This window comes from Chionomys nivalis, chromosome 14 (genome assembly GCF_950005125.1).
Source record: "Chionomys nivalis chromosome 14, mChiNiv1.1, whole genome shotgun sequence".
Lineage (NCBI taxonomy): Eukaryota > Metazoa > Chordata > Mammalia > Rodentia > Cricetidae > Chionomys > Chionomys nivalis.
Genome location: NC_080099.1, coordinates 20,450,226 through 20,469,825, shown reverse-complemented (window position 1 = coordinate 20,469,825; position 19,600 = coordinate 20,450,226). Strand labels below are relative to the sequence as shown.

General features: G+C 42.0%; 1 protein-coding gene across 1 annotated transcript in view; it reads right to left on the bottom strand.

Moving 5' to 3' along the window:
• Alpk2 (alpha kinase 2) overlaps positions 1-3,938 on the bottom strand; it is a 112,982-nt gene extending 109,044 nt beyond the window's left edge. Inside the window, exon 1 of the mRNA XM_057788769.1 lies at positions 3,904-3,938. The gene's annotated coding sequence lies outside the window, so the exon portion shown is untranslated. The remainder of the gene's footprint in view (positions 1-3,903) is intronic.
• Positions 3,939-19,600: the final 15,662 nt, after the last annotated feature.

Genomic DNA, 19,600 nt, shown 5'->3' with positions numbered 1-19,600 from the left:
CCCTGGTTCCTGAAATTTCTCCTCTACATTCCAGATCTTGTGTCGGACACCACATAACAACCAAGTTTTAGGCAGAAGTAACAGACTGGAGATCACCCAATTATAGACAGAAGCAACAGATTTAAGGCTGGATGGTTTACCCAATGAATGCTTCCCTAAGAGAGCACTGGAGAAACTGGAAAGTACAGCCAAACTCATCTTATTCCATAACTATTCCTTTTCTGCCCTTGTGATTGTTCCTTGCTTCTGTTACACATCTTCCATAGCTACCTGTTCAAATCCCACCCAGTTAGAATCACTTACACACAAGAGCTTGCTTCCTCTAACGGCTTCCCTGATACCCTCAACTGGAAGAAAACTAGCCCCTTCCAGAGGATGGACTGCTCTCCCACACACGACTAGACTGCAAACTCTTTACCTACAGAGTGTCTTGTTGGACTATCTTCTTTGAATTATTTTAAGCTCTAACACAATATGTCCATAACCTTGGCATCTCTGAGAAAGCAAATCCAATGACTGAAAACCACGTTTGTCTATTGGAATTGCAAGCCAAAGAGTGGTTTCTGCATCACAACAATCAGCATCACCTGAGATTATGGACAACACAAGAATCCGTGGGACTAGGGCTGGAGAGATGGCTCAGAGGTTAAGAGCACTGGTTGCTCTTCTAGAGGTCCTGAGTTCAATTCCCAGCAACCACATGGTGGCTCACAACCATCTGTACTGAGATCTGGCTCCCTCCTCTGGCGTGCGGGCATACATCAAGGCAGAATGTTGTATACATAATAAATAAATAAATCTTTAAAAAAAAAAAAGAATCCGTGGGACCTTCAGAACCAGAGGTTCTTTAGTGAACTCCAACAGCAGGTATTTAACACATTGTCTGGATCCTACTGTGCTTGAAATTGGAAGAACAACTAGACCCAAGAACGCTTTAAGCTATGGGTTGAGGAGTAGATGACCCTGGTCATCTAGGAGCAGGTTGAAGATCAAGTGAAGATCAAGGAGAGCTCTGTGTCCTGAGATGAAACCATAGCAACCATGGAGGGTCCGGCTCTGGGATGGTAAATGCATGGTGCCCAGACTGAGCTATCCAGAACTGAGGGTCCTGTTAGTTTGGCATCCAGGTTTTGACGCGAAGCCCAGGACGTCCTGGTTAGGTATGCATCTAAAGAAACTCCAATAAGGGTGCTAGACTCTGTGTGTGTGTGTGTGTGTACCTTTGTGCTGGGGTACTTGTGGGGGCTACATGCGAATATGTATGCAGGTCTTAAGACACATGTCATCCATGTTGGTTTTGATTTCTTGTTGGCGCTACGTTTTTACTTTTACATATTTGTGTGCGGGTGGTGGTGGGCATGTGTGTGCTATGACGTGTATGAGGACGTCAACCGACCACTTGCGGTAATCACAGTTCTTGCATTCTATGATGTGGGTCCCAGGGTCTGAACTTGGGTTGCCTACCCGGTACCTCTACCCAGTGAACCTTCTTAGTGACCCTAGCTTTTGCTTGTTTTTTGTTTTATTTTGTTTTCGAGACACTAACTTTCATCAGCCTATAGCTCACCTAGCAGGCTAGGCTGGCTGCTGAACCCCAGGATCTGCCTGTCTCTACCCTTATCAAGATGACAGGTACTCACCATAATGCCAGTGTTTTTGTTTGTCTTGGATTTTTTTTTTATTCTAAATTCTGAGAATCAGGCTCATTTCCTTATGCTTGGAAGGCAAGCACCTTACCGACTCTTACTGACTAAACTATTTCCCCAACCCTAACCATTCTTTAGTGTTCTTTTCTTTCTTTATTGCCGGTCATAGACGGCACAATTACTCCCACCCACGTTTCTTATATAATTGTACATTTCTAGTTTTCCTTTTGGGCAGATTTAAGCTGAGAACCACGGGACTGTTTGTGACCTTCCAGTGACTCAGGCAAAGAATTCATCAAGATATTCTTATCTGTCTGGGGAAAAACCCTGAGATGGTTCAAAAAAGGAAAGGACAATACTGATGTCCCACGAGCCCTAGGCAAGATTCTTGTCTCTCTACTCCCGCGTCTCATTAGCTCCTACGGAGTTCATAGCGCTGGTCTACTGTGTGCCTCTGTAGACCAGAAACCACCCTGCTTCCATGATGGCCTCTTCAGGTGTGGGGTCTGTCCTACTCCACCAACTACATGTCTCCTTAGAGAATTCCTATCTCTCCTTCCATGCTCTACGTGGCCTGTTTAATCAATGTGAAGACAAACTATAATTTTTGAGGAAAGCTAGGCTCCTGCCTGACTGTACGTAGTTTCCACAATAACCACAGGTATTGGCTTGTACATGTAGATTTACCCTACCTTCTATTCCTGTGGTTATCCTAACACTTGCACTTTAACATGGTACTAATAGATATTTTTAAAAAATATTCTGAAATGATGCTGATAAATCTTTATTTATCCTGTAAGATAATAGACATATCATCTGACAACTTATGCTGGAGAGGTTGTGGGGTAAAGGGAACACTCCTGCATTGCTGGTAGGAGTGCAAGCTGGTACAGCTCTATTGAATATCAGTATGGCTATTACTCAGAAAATTAGGAAACAACCTTCCTCAAGACCCAGAAATACCACTTTTAGGTATATACCCAAAGGATGCTCAATCGTACCACAAGGGTATGTGCTCAACTATATTCATAGCAGCTTTGTTTATCATCGCCAGAACCTGGAAACAGCCTAAATGCCCCTCAACCAAAGAATGGGTAAGGAAAATGTGGTACATTTATACAATGGAGTACTACACAGCAGAAAAAAATAATGACATCTTGAAATTTGCAGGCAAATGGATGAATCTAGAAAACATCATATTGAATGAGGTAACCCAGACCCAGAAAGACAAATATCAAATGTACAGCCTACAATTTACAATCCCAGAGAACCTAGATAACAATGAGGACCCTAAGAGAGACATACATGGATCTAATCTACATGGGAAGTAGAAAAAGACAAGATCTCCTGAGGAAACTGGGAGCATGGGAACCTTAGGAGAGGGTTGAAGGGGAGGGGAGAGTAAGGGAGGGGAGCAGAGAAAAATATATAGCTCAATAAAATCAACCTAAAAAATCTCTCAAAAAAGGCATATGATCTTCACTTAAAAAATCATATTTTCTCTTATTAATCATCAAAACATTCTAAAGTAGAATCCTTTTTAAAAATTGTTGTTTTGATATATTGTTTTCAAGTACATAATTTTCCTTGAAGTATCTAATTTTTTCATTGTGCCACTATCAATAAGAAGTGTTTTTCCTATTACTTTGTATAGTTCCTGTGATCATATCCTGAAGTACTGCGGGAGAGACTTTTAAATGGCAAAAATCCTACTTTTTAATGAAGACAGCCTACTTTTGTTGAGAAACTATGGTGCCATGGATACTGCGGGTGTTTGGTCCATCCCATCCTCTACCAATCCTGTTAAAATGGATGCTATCTTCATTTTACAGGTGAGAAAACTGGGCTGGAGTTAGAGGCAGATCCCAAATTGAGTTTTGGATCCCGTCCTTTCTTCTTGAAGACTTCCTCAGCACCGTACAGATCAGGGAACTCCCAGGCACATTCTCCCTGCGTATGCTAATATCTATACATAAGTGTGCACAGGGCTGTTCAAAACCTGTTATGAATACAAACTCCACTCTACTAAAAATGCCCCCAAATTCTGATCCCGTGTTCGATAAACACTTGAAAATCAGGACAATATACGTTGAGACTTAAAATGCATTTAGATCCTGATTTCCAGTATCTGCAGCTGCTTATTGGCCATCAGCAGGTTTTAATATAAGATGTGTCGAATGGCTGCTACAGAAGGTTGCTCAGATTCTTGATTTAGTACCGAACCCTGGAGCACACAGCTCTCGCTCGTTCCCCTTACCTGGCCTGCTGGTCTAATCAGACTACATGCCTTTAGAGCACTGTTCCGGCTTGACTGAAGGAAGGCTACCTTTGCACGAGGAGAAAGCTATGGAAAGGAGATAATCTGAGCAGAAGCAGGTGAAACGCTGGGCTTGCTTAGATCTATTTTTAAATGGCTGTCAGACGCCCGTAACTGACACCCTTAATTGGAAGTTCTGAAGCTTAAAATTTACTAAAATGTAACATGATGACGAATCCTTTTTTTTATTTTTAAATTGATTTCCCTTTGGGGCTGACTTTTTAATCTCGAGGTTTCTTTAATCTGTTTTAGCGACAGTGAATGTCTATATAAGTCATTTTAAAATACCCACTGACTTTCCAGCAACTTGAGCTATTACTGCACAAGAAAGCTGCCCACCTAGAAAGCTAACATTTTCTCATCATTCAGAAAATCCCAAGCAAAAAGAATAATATTTGAACAAAATATCAAGTAAATATTTGCCTTGATTCCTCAAGTTTACAGTGGATATGATCTTCATTTACAAATTGGTCCTTTGGGTCTTTTTTTATGTCTGTTGTTCTAGCTGTTAAGACAGGAGCGGTGTGAAAGGAATGATTTTAATCACTGGGAAGCCAAAATAAACAAACATTTAAAAATGTTCCCAAGTTCCATAGAGGTCAGAGGCAACTTGACACAAGACCTTGAACATTTGACCACTTTAAAGCCTGATACACCGCAATATCCCCTCCAGCCTCGGTCTGTCTCAGAAGGAGACAGCCTGTCTTTGTTTTCTGTTCTAGAAATGTCAACAGTGATATGTTTAAAGGACAACCAATCCTTGTTAAAAACCGAAAGTCTCCATACTTACTTCTCAATACTGTTGATCCAAGAGATATTATTGGAGGGCTGGCTTGTTGTCGGGGTCTCCTGGCTGTATGTGAAGCAATGATTGGACGTCTTTATGTCCTTGTCCCGACAGGGACTCAGATTCAGGGTCTTGTCCACAAACAGATCAAAGCGCAGTTGGGTCTGTTTCAGGAAAACTCATGTCTTCCTAGGAGGGAAAAGTCCGTGTCCAAGCAAGTTCTGGAAGGAGAGCATGTTTTGCCTGCCCTTGAATGAACTAGGTCACGGCTGAAGCTGGAGAATATTTTTTTTGCATCACTGTGATGAAACTTGAGGGCCGTTTTCTGCAGTAGGTGCGACACTTGTTGACACTGCTTGCCTGAGAGGCCCTGGCAAAGGGACTTGATGAAACACAGCCGTAGGGAGTTGAGATCCAGATGAGCCGTCGCTGACTGCTGCAGGAGAAGGACAGCTCTCCGCACAGTCTGCGCAGGACCTTGATTTAATTGCTCTCCTCTGAGGACAGCAATCATATTGAAGGAATTAGGCATTTGGAAGTCATGATAAGGAAACCCCCAGGGAGGGAGAGGAGAATAAGATCTCAAGGGTTGTTCCTTTAGAAATGACACTGAGTCTCCCTCTGAAATTTTCTGAGCAGAAGACACAAAAGACAGGAGTTCCCCCTCCCCTGAGGAATTTGAGGCCATTCTCAGCGATACAATGAGTTTAATGTCAGCCTAGGCTATTGAGACCTTGTCTTAAAAACAGTCAGGCATGGTAGCAACATACCTTTAATCCCAGCAGTTAGGAGGTAGAGATTAGCAGATCTCTGTGAGATTGGGGTCAGCATGATCTATATAATGAGTTTCGGGCCAGTCAGGGCTACATAAAAATACCCTATCTCTAAATTAATTAATTAATGAATGAATGAACGAACAAATGAATGAAAACAATCATGAGAAACCATAGAAAGTGCCCCCAGACCCTAGTCCTGCAGTTTGTCAGCAATTACTCCTGTTTCAAAGAAGTTTTGATATGGGTGTTTCTTTGAATTTTGTTTAGATCCAAGAAAGGACATGGAAAAATCCAGAGACATACTTTTTTAAGTCTTCTTGCCTCACTACAAAAATATTTTAATGCTTGATACCTGGAAACTGACTAGTTAGAAGGAAACCTCTTGTGAGACAGACGTGGCTAAAATTAGCACCTCTAAGTGGGTGACTTTGAAAGGGACATGACCGAAACCTCCCTCTGTGGTGAGGACTGTGCTCCTCAAAAGCAACGCGACGGTGCGAGTTACAGTGTGTGCCTCCCTGTTATTGACAGAAGAGGTTCACAAGACAAAAAGCCACAATCTGAAGCTATTAAATGTCAGGCTTGCACAGCTGGAGGGTTCAGTTCTTCAGTTTTATCTACACAGGTGAAGAAAGATATCGAAAGTCGAAAGGCCCTGAAGTAACATCGCTCTCTTGCAAATATACCCGTGGCATGGGACTGGACAGAGACAACCAAATCCCTGGGTCTTCTCAGTCTAAGGTCTGTTCCAGAGAAAGAGGAAGAACTTAATAATAGGGACAAATAAACAAATTGGGCCATTGAAATGGCTCAGTGGGTAAAGGCACTTATCACCAAGCCTGACAACCTCAGTCCCATGCCGGGACTCACTTGCTAGAAAGGAAGGACCAATTCCCGCAGGTTGTCCTCCACCGCTATGTGTGCTGAGGCACATGCACATATACACAGTAAATACATAAACAAACAAATATACGAAAAACAATAGCAGTAAAGGAATGTCACACACACAAAACAGGAGAGGATAAAGTCAAAAATGAACAAATGGCCCAACACAATAGAGCAATAGAAGTGGTTAGGAAAAAAGAGTTCTTACATGGGACATTTGAAACTCACTCTGAGGCTTACTTTTATTTCAAGACCAATTCCTTGAACTCCTAGTATTTATCTCCTAAAAAAAATATAAATGTAATACTATAGATACCTGCAAACCCATGTTTGCTGCAATAGAATTCACAATGAGCTAATTAGGAATCAGCCTACATGCTCCTCAACAGATGAATGGATAAAGAAAACGTGGCATGTATGCACCTAGTCAAGAAATTAAAATTATGTTGCTTACAGGAAAATGGATGGAACTGGAGATCATTGTGCAAGATAAGTCAATCTCAGAAAGTCAAGTGTGATGATCGTTAATCATTGTCAACTTGACCTGACTGAGAACTCACTGCTGAAAAACACTTCTGGCTGTGGGCGAGGGTATTTCCAGAAGGTTTGACTGAGGCTGGAAAACGAACCTGAATGTGGGCAGTGCCATTCTAGGAACCAGGGTCCTGGGATGAATGAACAGGAGAAGGCTAGCCCCCGCCCCACTGCAGATGTCACGTGACCAGCTGCCAGATGCCATGCCTTTCCTTACTGTGATGGGCTGTGTCCTCTCACACTGTAATTCTTCGGTCAGGTTGCTTCTCGCCTGCTCTTTGATCACAGTGACTAGAAAAGAAGCAACACAACAAGCATCATGTATTTTCTATCACATGTAGAATTGGGGATAGTGGATTTTTTGTCAACTTGGTACCAGCTAGGGTCATCTGGGATAAAAGGACCCTCAATTGGGGAAGTGCCTCCATGTGACTGGCCTGTAAGTATATTCTTCATTAATGGCCAATGAAGGGGCAGCAGCCCACTCTGGGCAGCGTCACCTCCAGAGAAGGTGGTCTTATGCCCTATACAAAAGCAGGCTAGTCCAGCATTGGGAGCAAACTTGTAAGCAGCATTCTTTATGGCCTCTGCTCCAGTTCTTGCCTCCAGGTTCCTACTTCAAGTTCCTACCCTGACTTCCCTCCATGATAGACTGTAAACTATAAGACAAAATGAACCCTTTCGTCCCCAGATTGTTTTGATCATGGTATTTATCACCATGGGTTAGAAGAGGTGGGCAGGGAAGTAGAACAGGATATGAGAGGTGAAGGAATAAGAATGCAAAATAGAACAGGTGAGCAGGGCAGCATACATATAAGCATTATGGAAATGTTATAATGAAACCCATTGCTTTGTGCAATTTATATTCTGATGAAAGTAAAATGAATGTATGAAGCTGAAAGATATATATATATATATATATATATATATGAATACATATATGTTACGTCTGACCACATTTGCCTTGTCAATCATCTCATCAGCCCACAGATACTAGAATTCTTGTTTAAACAACAGATTTTGAAGGGCATGGATCATAAAAATCAATAAAACAAACAAACAAAACATGGAATTAAGTCCTATTTAGCCAGGATATTTGCTCTGAATTTTCTGCTTACTCGGGAAAGATAGAAGTAAGATTTTGAAGAGGAAATGTAAGGCCTATACATTTTTATTACATTAAAAACTACAAGTTTGCCAGGCGGTGGTGGCGCACGCCTTTAATCCCAGCACGGGAGGCAGAGGCAATCGGATCTCTGTGAGTTCGAGACCAGCCTGGTCTACAAGAGCTAGTTCCAGGACAGGCTCCAAAAAAAAACTACAAGTTTGTGCATAAAAATAAAATGGTAAAACATTTAGCACCATCTCAAGTAAAGCAATATAGAATATAAGAAAAGAGGTTTCAGTGATCTCTTTTTCTGATGTTATAAACCAGCAGTGCCCAACCTGTGGATCGTGACCCTTTCAGGGTTCACATCAAATATCCTGCATATCAGGTACATTATGATTCATAATAGTAGCAAAATTACAGTTATGAAATAGCAGCAAAATAATTGTATTATTGGGGTCAGCACAACACGAGGAACCGTATTAAAGGGTCACAGCATTAGGAGGGCTGAGAACCACTGCTTAAGCAAAAGAAAAATATTTCTTCTGTAGGGAGATTTCCCTCCTACTGAGTACAGTTAGAAATGTAGTTTTATTACAGATATTTTCTACATCCCTCTTCCCAGAATCCCGTTTGCTATTTTCTCAGCTTCACAAAGGAGTAGATGTCCTCATGATCAAAGGCATCAGAGGTTTTGGGGTAGAGACCGAGTTGATCGTTAACTAATCTGAACACTTAGAGCAAATCCACTAGGTTCTTAGCTGCTCTTTGCTCCCATATCTTGGGCTAGGACTGGTACATGGGGAATTTATCTGCTCATATTCATCTTCTGTCAGGGCAGGTCTATAAACGCTGGTGTAGGATGGCAGAAGTGATGTCATACCCTCCCCTGCTGAACACATTCTTGGCTGAGGCTTGGTACCAATCACATGTCTGAACAGAGGTTCTGCCAGAATCCTTGGGACAAGCTGCAGCTACTTAGGTGTCTCTTGCTTTAGGGAGCTATCAGTGTTTGAGAAGGAACCACACACACACACACACACACACACGCAGCATACACTCACACAGACACATAAATAAAAATAAATCCTAATAAAAAAGAAAAAAAAGAAAAACCAAACAAAAAATAAACAAACCAAAAAAAAAAAAAAAACAACAAAGAGTATAAGACCAACCATAGCTGTTATGCTAAAAAAAAAATACGTACGGAAATCACCTAAAGGCATGCCACAATTTGATGTCTTATGTATGATTGAAAACCTTTTTGGTGCTGAGCAATGGTGGCACATGCCTTTAATCCCAGCACTCTGGAGGCAGAGACAGGCAGATCTTTGTGAGTTTGAGGCCAGCCTGGTCTACAGAGTGAGTTCCAGAAGAGATTTCAAAGCCTCACAGAGAAACCCTGTCTTGAAAAACAAACAAAAAACACCTTCTTGGTTTTGGGCAATAATAGTGAATCTCTATGATGATCTGCCTGAATCTGTTCCCATCTCCTCCCCTCACTTTGAAGCACAAAGGATCCATTATGGACGTTTTCACTGACATGGGGGTTTTCACTGCCATGGGTGATGGAGGCTCATTAGATTTAAACAGCAGAAATGTCTGCACTCAACAGTGTCAGTGCTGGGTGTAATCTTGGCGGCAGGTGAGTGGAGAAGGCCGGCATCACTGTTCCTGGCTTAAGAATGAGACTGCGACAAAGTCTACATTCACGTGTAGTGCAGATCAGAGAGAACCCAGCTGTCGGCATAGCCTCCCCATGAACAGAAGACTCAGGTCAGGGCATTGCAGAAGCAAACCCCAGGGCAGGCTTGAAAACAGTAGAAACTAAACTGCCCTCCTCTTGGCTCTCACTAATCTATTGGCAGAACATGGGAGATATTAATCATTTATGCTTTATACTTAACGCTACTAGACTGCTCATTTCAAATGGGTGTGACGAGTGGTAAACTCTACACTGTTTACATTTTACCGTGTATCTTGTTGATAGAGATGCCCTCCCTCACCACTGTAACAAACTGTGATCATGTGACTATGCCTACACAGTATATCAGCTCTCTGAGACCTAAGTATCACAAGGTAGGAAATACACCCATGCAAAACAATGCAACACATTTTTGGAAACAAACTGAAGAGTGTGCACCCGGAAAGCCCCTCCCAAATACTAACCACAGTGGGAGGAAACATAAGAGGGTGGAAACCCAAAGTTTGCAGCCATAGCTTAGAGTCCATGCTGCCGCATTGTGTTTAGTCTGACACAGCGCAATCACAAATTATGGATGCTGGGAGCATTTGGGCTTTTTTGTATTAGTCTGTGCTTTCTGTTCTAGGGATAGCTTTGCTCCCAAACATTTTTGAGGCAAACAGCTTTGAAGTACTTTAAACTACTTATGTCACCAGAACTAGGCAGTCTGTGTCGAAGAACTCCGAGAGAGCTAGGCTGAAACTGAGTTACTGCTGGTTAAGCTGATCTGACGGGTGACAATGGACCAGAAGGACGCTGAACACTCAGTGCTACTTCAAAAAAAAAAAAAATCTGTATTTTTTAAAGTAAAAAGTTTTCTCCCAGAGGACAATTAATGGAATCTACTGTAAAATTTAGGGACATCCAAATGCACAAACAATTCATGAAGTAAATTGTAAAGTGGTACCCAGAAAAAGGAAGGCATAATTTGATTAATATTGTCAAACTAAGGGATATAAATCACTTTGAGCGATAAAATTCTTTGGAAATTTTCTGCACAGAAAATCCATTTTCTCAACCTAAAGTCCTCATAGCTTTAAAGAATGTGCAAACACGGGCCTGCAGAGGTGGTTAAATGGCTCGGAGTATTTGCTGCACTTTCAGAAGACCTACAGTTAGTTTCCATCAAGTAGTCCACAAGTTCCTGGGACTCCAATTCCTGAGGATCTGCTACCCTTTCTTGGCCTCTGCAGGCACCCACACACTGACACACACAACACACATAAGTAAGAACGTACGAAGATTCTGGCATTGGCTTGATGCTAAGAAGTGCAAGTTCAGTGCAAAAGGAAATCCCTCCCTTGGAAGGAAGGTGGGGGTTGACAGTGTGGGAGTTTTAAAATCTACTATACTGTAGACATCAGTGAGCTTGGGCAAATGCCAAGAAAAAGAAGATAAAAATCACAGCCTGATAAAAATTGTTGAGTCCCCTGAAATAAACACCAAATTCTAAATCTCTGTCATCTGGGGCCTTTTTTATTCCTCCTCTGCTCTCAGCTCCTGGAGACCTATACCCTTTTTTGCTCTTTATTCACACGATTTCTGGACTAATCTTGACCAATAAATGAGACTCTCCGCATCTCCACTATACAGTGTTCCCAACTCCTTAGACCCTGGAGTTAACCTTTAAAACTCAACCATGGCAGACTATGCTGTGCTCCTGTTTGGACCAAATCTTGGATTGTCCAGTAATTAAATGGTGGTCAGGGGAGGAGAGCAAGAACCGGTCCTGGTGACCCCTTCTCAATGCCAGCTGTGTCTTCAGCTCCTCCGTGGTTTCCCTTCTGCTGAGACCCACCTGGGGCTGTTACCCACAAAGGCATGTAAGCGCAGCAGCTTACACTTTTGAAGACAGAGGCCTCCGCCCTTCAAAGCTTTAAGAAGATAAATTTAGATGTGAAACAGGAAGTAATCTCTATGTGACTGAAAGGGATCACAGAGAAATTATTGCCCCCAAAATATTTTGAAGCCGAAGTGTGAGGGAGCCATTCTCAGTCATTAGCATGGACCAGAATCCCCTGTTGGGGTTTTGAAGCTACTCAGTGTGTGTGTGTGGGGGGGGGAGCATCTCCATTTTCTGGTTCAGGCTGTCTGTGCAGGAGCCTGCGATTTTGCATTTCTAAAAAGCTCCCCACGATGCTGACACTGCTGAGGTTGGACCATCCTTTGAGAACTGTCACAGAGGTTAAAGAAGAGAGAGAAAATGTTTCTAGGCTCCAAGGTCTTGTCCAGATTGAAATGGGCAGGATGCTGGACCAGGTCAGCTAAGGCGCTCTATTGGTGTGACTTGATTAGGACTGACCAGGTAAGTCTGCACTGCCATTTTATAAGTTATTGTTTTCCATTGACGTGACAAAATGCCTGACCAAATAATAATAATAATAATAATAATAATAATAATAACTTAAAGAAGGGAGGGAAGGAGGGAGAGAGGGAGGGAAGACTTATTTTGGCTCATGGTTTGATGGCTACCACCCGTTATGGTGGAGAAAGCATGGAACAGGAGCCATCACCTTTCCTGGAGACATATGCGCAAAAATCTATGATAGAAACAGCTATGTAAAGAGCACCAGTGTAAGACCAAATTAATGATGTCATCCACCTCTGGTTTGTTGAACCAATGAGCTTATGGGCGAGGGACTACTGATGAATGATTGCCTGCCCTCTACCACCACCAAATAGCTGCATCATAACACAACTCCAGCCTAGCATGGACGATGACCTCCCAGAGCCTGCATAGGTGGGGTCTCTTCCATAAACCTGTCTCTTGCATGCTCTAGCTTTTCTCAGGCCACATGCAGATGATGGCTGGAGACATGATGGGGGCGGGGGGCGCTGTGGTTCCATGCTAGGGTCTAATGACTCTCTCACCACCCCCACCACCAGGCCCCAGCTGGGAGGGCCTCCTGCAGGTAGAGCAGCTGCAGCTGCTTAGACTTCACAACGGCAAAGGCAATGTTAGGCCCTAAGTACAAAGCTCCACAAGGAGGTGATTTAATGGAGGATTATGCGGTTTATAGCTCTGGAGTCTGGAAAGTCGAGAATAGAAAAGCTGCTTCCTGGGTGCTGGGATTAAAGGTGTAACCCACCACACCCAGCCTTCCCCAATGGTTCCTCTCTAGATCGCAGGGTGAGCACGAATATCCTGAAGGTTATGAATCCCTTCTTAGGCCATGGAAGATTTGTTAAGGAACTTTAAAAATCAACCAAAACCAACTAAAATCAGTCTAAGAGATTTGGGGGTGGGATATCAGCAATTTCTTAGGGTTTTTCAAATGAATCTTGAGGATATAGATTATACCCAACATTAAATTTATCATTTTAATTTATGGGGATGGTTGCTTTGGTTTTGGTTTTTGGCTTTTGGTGTTTTGATTTTAAATGTAAAAAGAAATATTTTATGTGTATGGGTATCATGCTTGCATGTGTGTCCGTGCACTTCATGCATGCCTGATGCCCCGGAGGGCGAGAAAAGGGTGTCAGCTTTCTTGGAACTTGAGCAGTAGATGGTGTGAGTCATCTGAGTGCTGAGAGCTGAACCCAGGTCCCCTGGGAAAGCACCACTGCTCTTAGCCACCGAGCTACCTTCTCAGTCTCACTTTTTATTTCGTTGGTTTTTCTTGTTCATCTTGAGACAGAGGTTCATGTTCCCCAGGCTGGCCTTAAATTCCTTGTGTATCCAAGGATGGCTCATAACGCGGAACACGCTACATAGTGAAAGTGTATGAAATCCTGATCCTCCTTCTGGCACCTCTCAAATTCTAAGATTATAGGCATGCACTATAAAGCCTGGCTTCATTGTAAACCACTTTAAGTATCCAAGTTCATAGCATGAAGTGCGTTCACAAGCATAGTAGAACCAGTATCCACTCTCAGAATGTTTCATCACTCCAGAGTATCTCTCTCCATTAAACAACCAACTTCTGCTTCCCTGGCTCCCCAGCCCCTGGAAGCCACCTCTTTATTTTCTGCCTCTGTGACAATCTATGAACCTCAGGTCACAGAATATCTGTCATTTAGCATCTGGATTATTCACTGCATAATGCTTTCCAAGTTCATCCATGCTAAAACCTATATTAGTCTTTTCATATTTTTAAAGTTAGAGATCAAATCTAGGGCCTTGTATGCACTATGTTGAGCTACAGCCCCAACTAAGCTACAACCCCAACTCCTGTAGCATAGGTCAGAAACAATCACTTTTGGTGTCTAAACAATATTCAATTGTAATTATGTACCACATTTGACATTTGAATTTTTATAGCAGTTTTAGTGCTGCTATGAACATTAGTACATAAAACTTGAGTCCTTGATTTAAATTCTTTGGGGTATATATACATGTATTAATAAAATGGGTTGTATCAATTCCCCCTAGAGGGTCTACAGTACCATCATGTGAGTCTTACATGTAACCTACGGTGAAAAACACTAGTATGCCAGCATTCCTCTTAAGATCCAAGAGAGTGCAGATTGGAAGCAGATAGAAATTAATGAGTTCATTACTAGATGAATGTCTTTATATGCTGTACTGTAGTCAATGCAATTGTTATTACCAGAAATTTAAAAACCTGTTTTATGGTCAGTGCGGTGATAGCACTGTTGAAAATCCCAACACCATCTCATTTTATTTGAAATGACACCTCACTTGTAATTCCCACCTGCAACTGAAATCTGTCTTCATAGTAAACGTCATAGCATGTAAACATCATAGTTTCTAGATGTTTTTATTTGAAGATAATAAATCACGTAAGGTTTTTCCTATCACAGTGTCATTTTTATTAGAATGTCTAGTTTTACTCTTGTCATAACACCTGTGCTCAAATGGTTTTTAAATAAGAATGTTAAGATGGTACTATCATTGGGAGCAGCATTTGTGAATGACTTTTATTTTTTTAAAACATTGCTAAACTATCCTTTTGTATCAAGCATAAAAAAATTGGCCTGAAAATTAACTGCAAGGATAGTTCATGATGCTACAATATACTCTTCCTCCCCAGGGGGTTTCTACTGTGAGATACCAACTGTCTTTTTCAAAGTTCTGTTGTCTTGCTGAAGATTGAACTGTGTGTAAGTTGTTTTTCTTATTGTTCTGAGAAAATGCCTGACATTATAATTACAAAAGGATTTCTTTTGGTTCACAGTTTGAGAGAGGATATAATCCATCACGATGGGAAAGGCATGCTGGTGGGAGCAGGAGGTGGCTGGTCATATTGCATCTGCAGTCAGGGAGCAGAGAGATGAATACTGACGCTTAGCTGGCTTTCTCTTTCTTATTCAGTCAAGACTTCAGTCCCACCTCCCTCAGTTAAACCTTTCTGGAAAGCCTCTCATAGACTCCCCAAAGGTGTGCTTCCATGGTGATTCTAAACCCAACCGAGTTGACAATGAAGATTCACAGTCTAAACTGATTCTTTGATTTTACAACAGCTTCCACCCAGGCATCAGCTGGGATTCTGTGTATAGACCCAGGGGAAGATAGTGAGAGATGAAAATAAACACAGTATCCCTGCAGAAGTTCTGCAGGTCTACACTTCAACACATACAAGTCTGTAACAAAATACTAATACTGAAACAAAAAGGAAGCAAGAAATAGTTGATTTTAGAACAAGGAACAAGGATAGACACCTCAAGATTAGCCAAATAACTTAACCTCTTCCTTTTTTCTTGATGCTTTACAATTAAAAAAAAAATGTGTCTGTCTGGCTGTGGTGGCGTAGACCTATAATCCTAGCAACTGGGGGTAGAAGTGTGTAGAGGCTGCAACATCACAAGTTCGAAGCCAGTCTTGATGCTATAAAAAGTCGGACTCGAAACCAAGCACTAAAAAGTACTTGAGGCTGAGAGTAGTTCCTAAGTATGGGAGAAAATACAGAGCTTGGGGCATCTATGGTTGGGGCAGAAAGAGCAGGGTGGGTCAGTGCTGCACGGACACTTCCTGGCTAGAGATGTGGCAGCCACTCCTAGTCTTGAGACGACACTTTCGAAATTACATGTATTTATGTGTTCATGCTGTTTATGTGTATGTAGCTGTGCCAGGGGTCAATCTCTGGAACACACATTGTGAAGAAGGGAATCTGACCACAGTACACACCCTGGTGCACACACACCTGGTACACACACACCTGGGTTCATCCGTCCTTAGCAATACATACACAAAACATAAACAGAACTGATTTGTTTTCGTTCCTCCTGAACAAAATAAGTGGAAGTTAATACCTCAGTATTTTTCAGTTGTGATGATTCCTACAGTCTGGCAGCTCTGTGGCCCAATACCTGGCAAGAAATAACACGAGGGGAAAGGTTGACTGGGGCTCATGGTTTGTGAGGGTTTGGTCCGTCATGACAGAGAAGGCCTGGCAGCTGAAGGCCTACCTTCTTCAGCGACGGCCCACCTCTTAAAGGTCTACAGCCTTTCAAAACATCACCAGTTGAAGGCCAAGTGATCACACAGGAGTCTGTAGGGGACATTTTCATTCAAATTCTAACAGTTCACTCATGGCTCCCAAAGGTCATGTTATCTCACTATGCAACCTACTTTCAGTCAGTCCAACTTTAAACCTTCCTACAGTCAGACTGGCAGGGTGGCTCAGCAGATAAAAGGTGTGTGCCACCAAGTCTGACAATCGGAGCTGTATCCCCAATATACATGTGGTGGAAGGAGAGAACAAACTCCTAGGAGTTGTCTTCTGGCCTCCATATATATGTCACTGAGCACATATGCCTCTGACACCTGCAACACACACACAAAAATAAATAAATGAAATAAAAAACTTTTTAAACGGCTTATAGTTCCAATATTGTTCAAAACAAAAGTATCTTTGGCACGAAGGCACTCTTAGCTATGAGTCCCAGCAAATCAAAACATCAAGTTACTTAATTTCAACATACTGTGGCACAGACTAAACACTCCCATTCCAAAAAGGAGGAATGGAACTATATCAAAACAAACAAACAAAAACTATACCAGAACAAGATCAAATCTAGCAGAGAAAACACAAACTCTGCATGCAGCTCCATGTCCATTATCCAAAGCTTGTGGTGACAACATCAGAACGCCAATGAGTTTGGATAGCCCTGGTCCACCTGAGGCACATGTAGGCTATCTCTGGGCAGCTCTACTTGGTGGGCAGCTTTCCTCCACAGACATCCCTTTTTTCAGTTATCTACAATGCCTTGAGGTCTCTATCACACCAAAGGCTCCATACAATGACCTCTCTACTTCTCCCTCCAGAGAACCTGACTGTGCCACATATTGCACGGATTCAATGGCTTTCAAGAACTTCAGTGCAAGGCTTGATGGCCTTGTTTGAATGAAAGCAGTCCCCATAGGCTCACATATTTGCATACTTAGTCCCCAGTGGATGAGCCATTTGGCAAGGATTAGGAGGTGTGGTCTTGTTGAGGAGGGGTATGTTACTTAGAATGGGCTTTGAGATTTCAAAAGCCTAGGCCAGGCTCAGTGTCTGTCTGTCTGTCTGTCTGTCTGTCTGTCTGTCTGTCTCTCTCTCTCTCTCTCTGCCTGCTGCCTGTGGATCAGGATATAGAGCTCTCACTACTGCTCCATCCAGTGCCTTGCCTGTCTTCTTCCCACCATGATGATAATGAACTAACCCTCTGAAAATGTAAGCAAGCCCCCAATTCCCCAGTTGAACTCTTTGATAAGAGTTGCCTTGGTCATGGTGTCTCTTCACAGCAACAGAACAGTGACTAAGACACTCTGTAACTCTTGTGTTTTGTCTGCTTATTATGGTGGTGAGTATGCGAGTTTGATGCAATCTATAGTCACCTGGGAAGGGAGTCTAAATGAGGGACTGTCTGGATTAGGTTGGCCCATGGGCACGTCTATGAAGGACTATCTTGTTTATAGTAAATGAGGTAGGAAAACACACCCACTGTGGGTGGCACCATTCCCTAGGCAGAGGATTGTGAACCACAGAAAGTGTTCTCTGCTCCTGATTAGGGATATGATTTCTTAAACTCCTGACAAAGTGACATCCTCCTTTACCCTAGAATTGTGAGCTTACAGCATACTAAGGCTTTGCTAGCCTATGGCTCTAAGCTCTTCTCAAAGTTCTCCTATGCTCTATTTCCAAACACATACAAACCACGTGGTAAGGATTATCATAGCAATAGCTTTTACTTCTCAGTATCCATTTCCTGTATTCCTTACTTTTTTCATACTAGCCAAAACTTAAAGGAATAAGAATTTACTTTCTTTATAATCCATCATGATGGGAAATGCATGGTATCTGAAGTGGCTGTGACTATGGCAAGGGCATAAGACTGTTTATTTACATCTGAGTGACTGAACAGGAAGTAGTAAGACTGGGACCAGAAGAGGGGTGAGGCTATAACCCTCAAGGCCCAGGCCAAAGCAACCCACTTTCTGGAGCTAGGGCTCAAATCCATAATTTCCCAAATCATACTCTCAGCTGGGATGAGGTATTAAAGACATGAGCCTGTGGGAGATATTTCACATTCAAATCTACAAAGACTGGTTAAAAGTAAGTCTATATATTTCTTTAATTTATGGTGGCTTTTTTTCATTCCTAGATCACTATTGGCAAAGATCACTTACTACAACAAAATACTATACTACACTACACTATACTATACTATATATAGACTGCTCATCTATACTATACTACACTATACTATACTATACTATACTATATAGAGACCGCTCATCTATACTATACTACACTACATTATACTATACTGTACTATACTATATATAGACCGCTCATCTATACTATTCCGTAGTACCGTTTATTTAGATTTTGCTTTTCCGGAGTCCAGATATATAGCTCAGACTGGTCTTAAACTTTTGATCCTTCTATCTCAGCCCTCTGAGTACTCGCATTTCAGGCCTGCACCACCAAAGCCAGTTATAAGACTCCTTGAACTTCTAGTCTTCTTTCTAGTGGAGCCTAAGTAAGTTCTCAAAACTCCAAAAGTTAAGTAACTATCGTGATTGCAATATTTCCAATATTCCCCATCACTTACTAAAATCAGAATTTCTCAAGCTTTAAGCTTTTGCCAGCTTTTAGGATTTCAACATCCTCACATGCCTTGGTAATTTTATAGGCTCCTTTAGAGAAAAATCACATTTTAACTTAAATAAATTTGGCATTACTCTAGTCAAATTACTGGAGAACTGATGACTCTGACAGATATTTTCTTTTAAATACTATGAAAAGAAAATCTACATGCTATTAAAAAGGCATCCTGTATAACCCGCTGATGCTATAGTAGGCACAAACCTGTAACAACTTAGCCCTTTAGTCTGACTTATTCTGATTGACTCCTTTCTTCAGTTTGGTCTTTGCCCTTTTTCTTGTGAGCCTCCAGTTCGCCTGAACCAACCACAGTTGTTCCCGTGGTTTCCTTGGGTCTTCTTCCTGCTCTGCTTCTGAGAGCACTTCTCTCTCTGGCCACAAAGAAGGAAGTGCTTATCTTTGTCTTTCATTGTCTTTGGCTAAGGCTGTCTTACAACGCTGAGAAGTGGAGAAACCTCACAGCAATGTAAGCAGTTCTTGCTCATTAATAAACTCTGTAAAGTGACAGCTCAGCTGATTCTCTCTTTCACTGTGGGAAAAGGCCAGTTTTGTGTCTGTGAAGCAAACACATTCCAGCATCCCTGATAGGTTTGTATGTATTTATCAGTGCTAATCACATCATTGGAATCTCTTCCAAAGAGGCAACAGTTTTTGGCTCTCTCACTAAACAATGAGTTACATGAAATCTCTGACATATGTTCATTGTGTATTTGCTGAGGTTCATGACTTCAACTTAAAACAAAACTA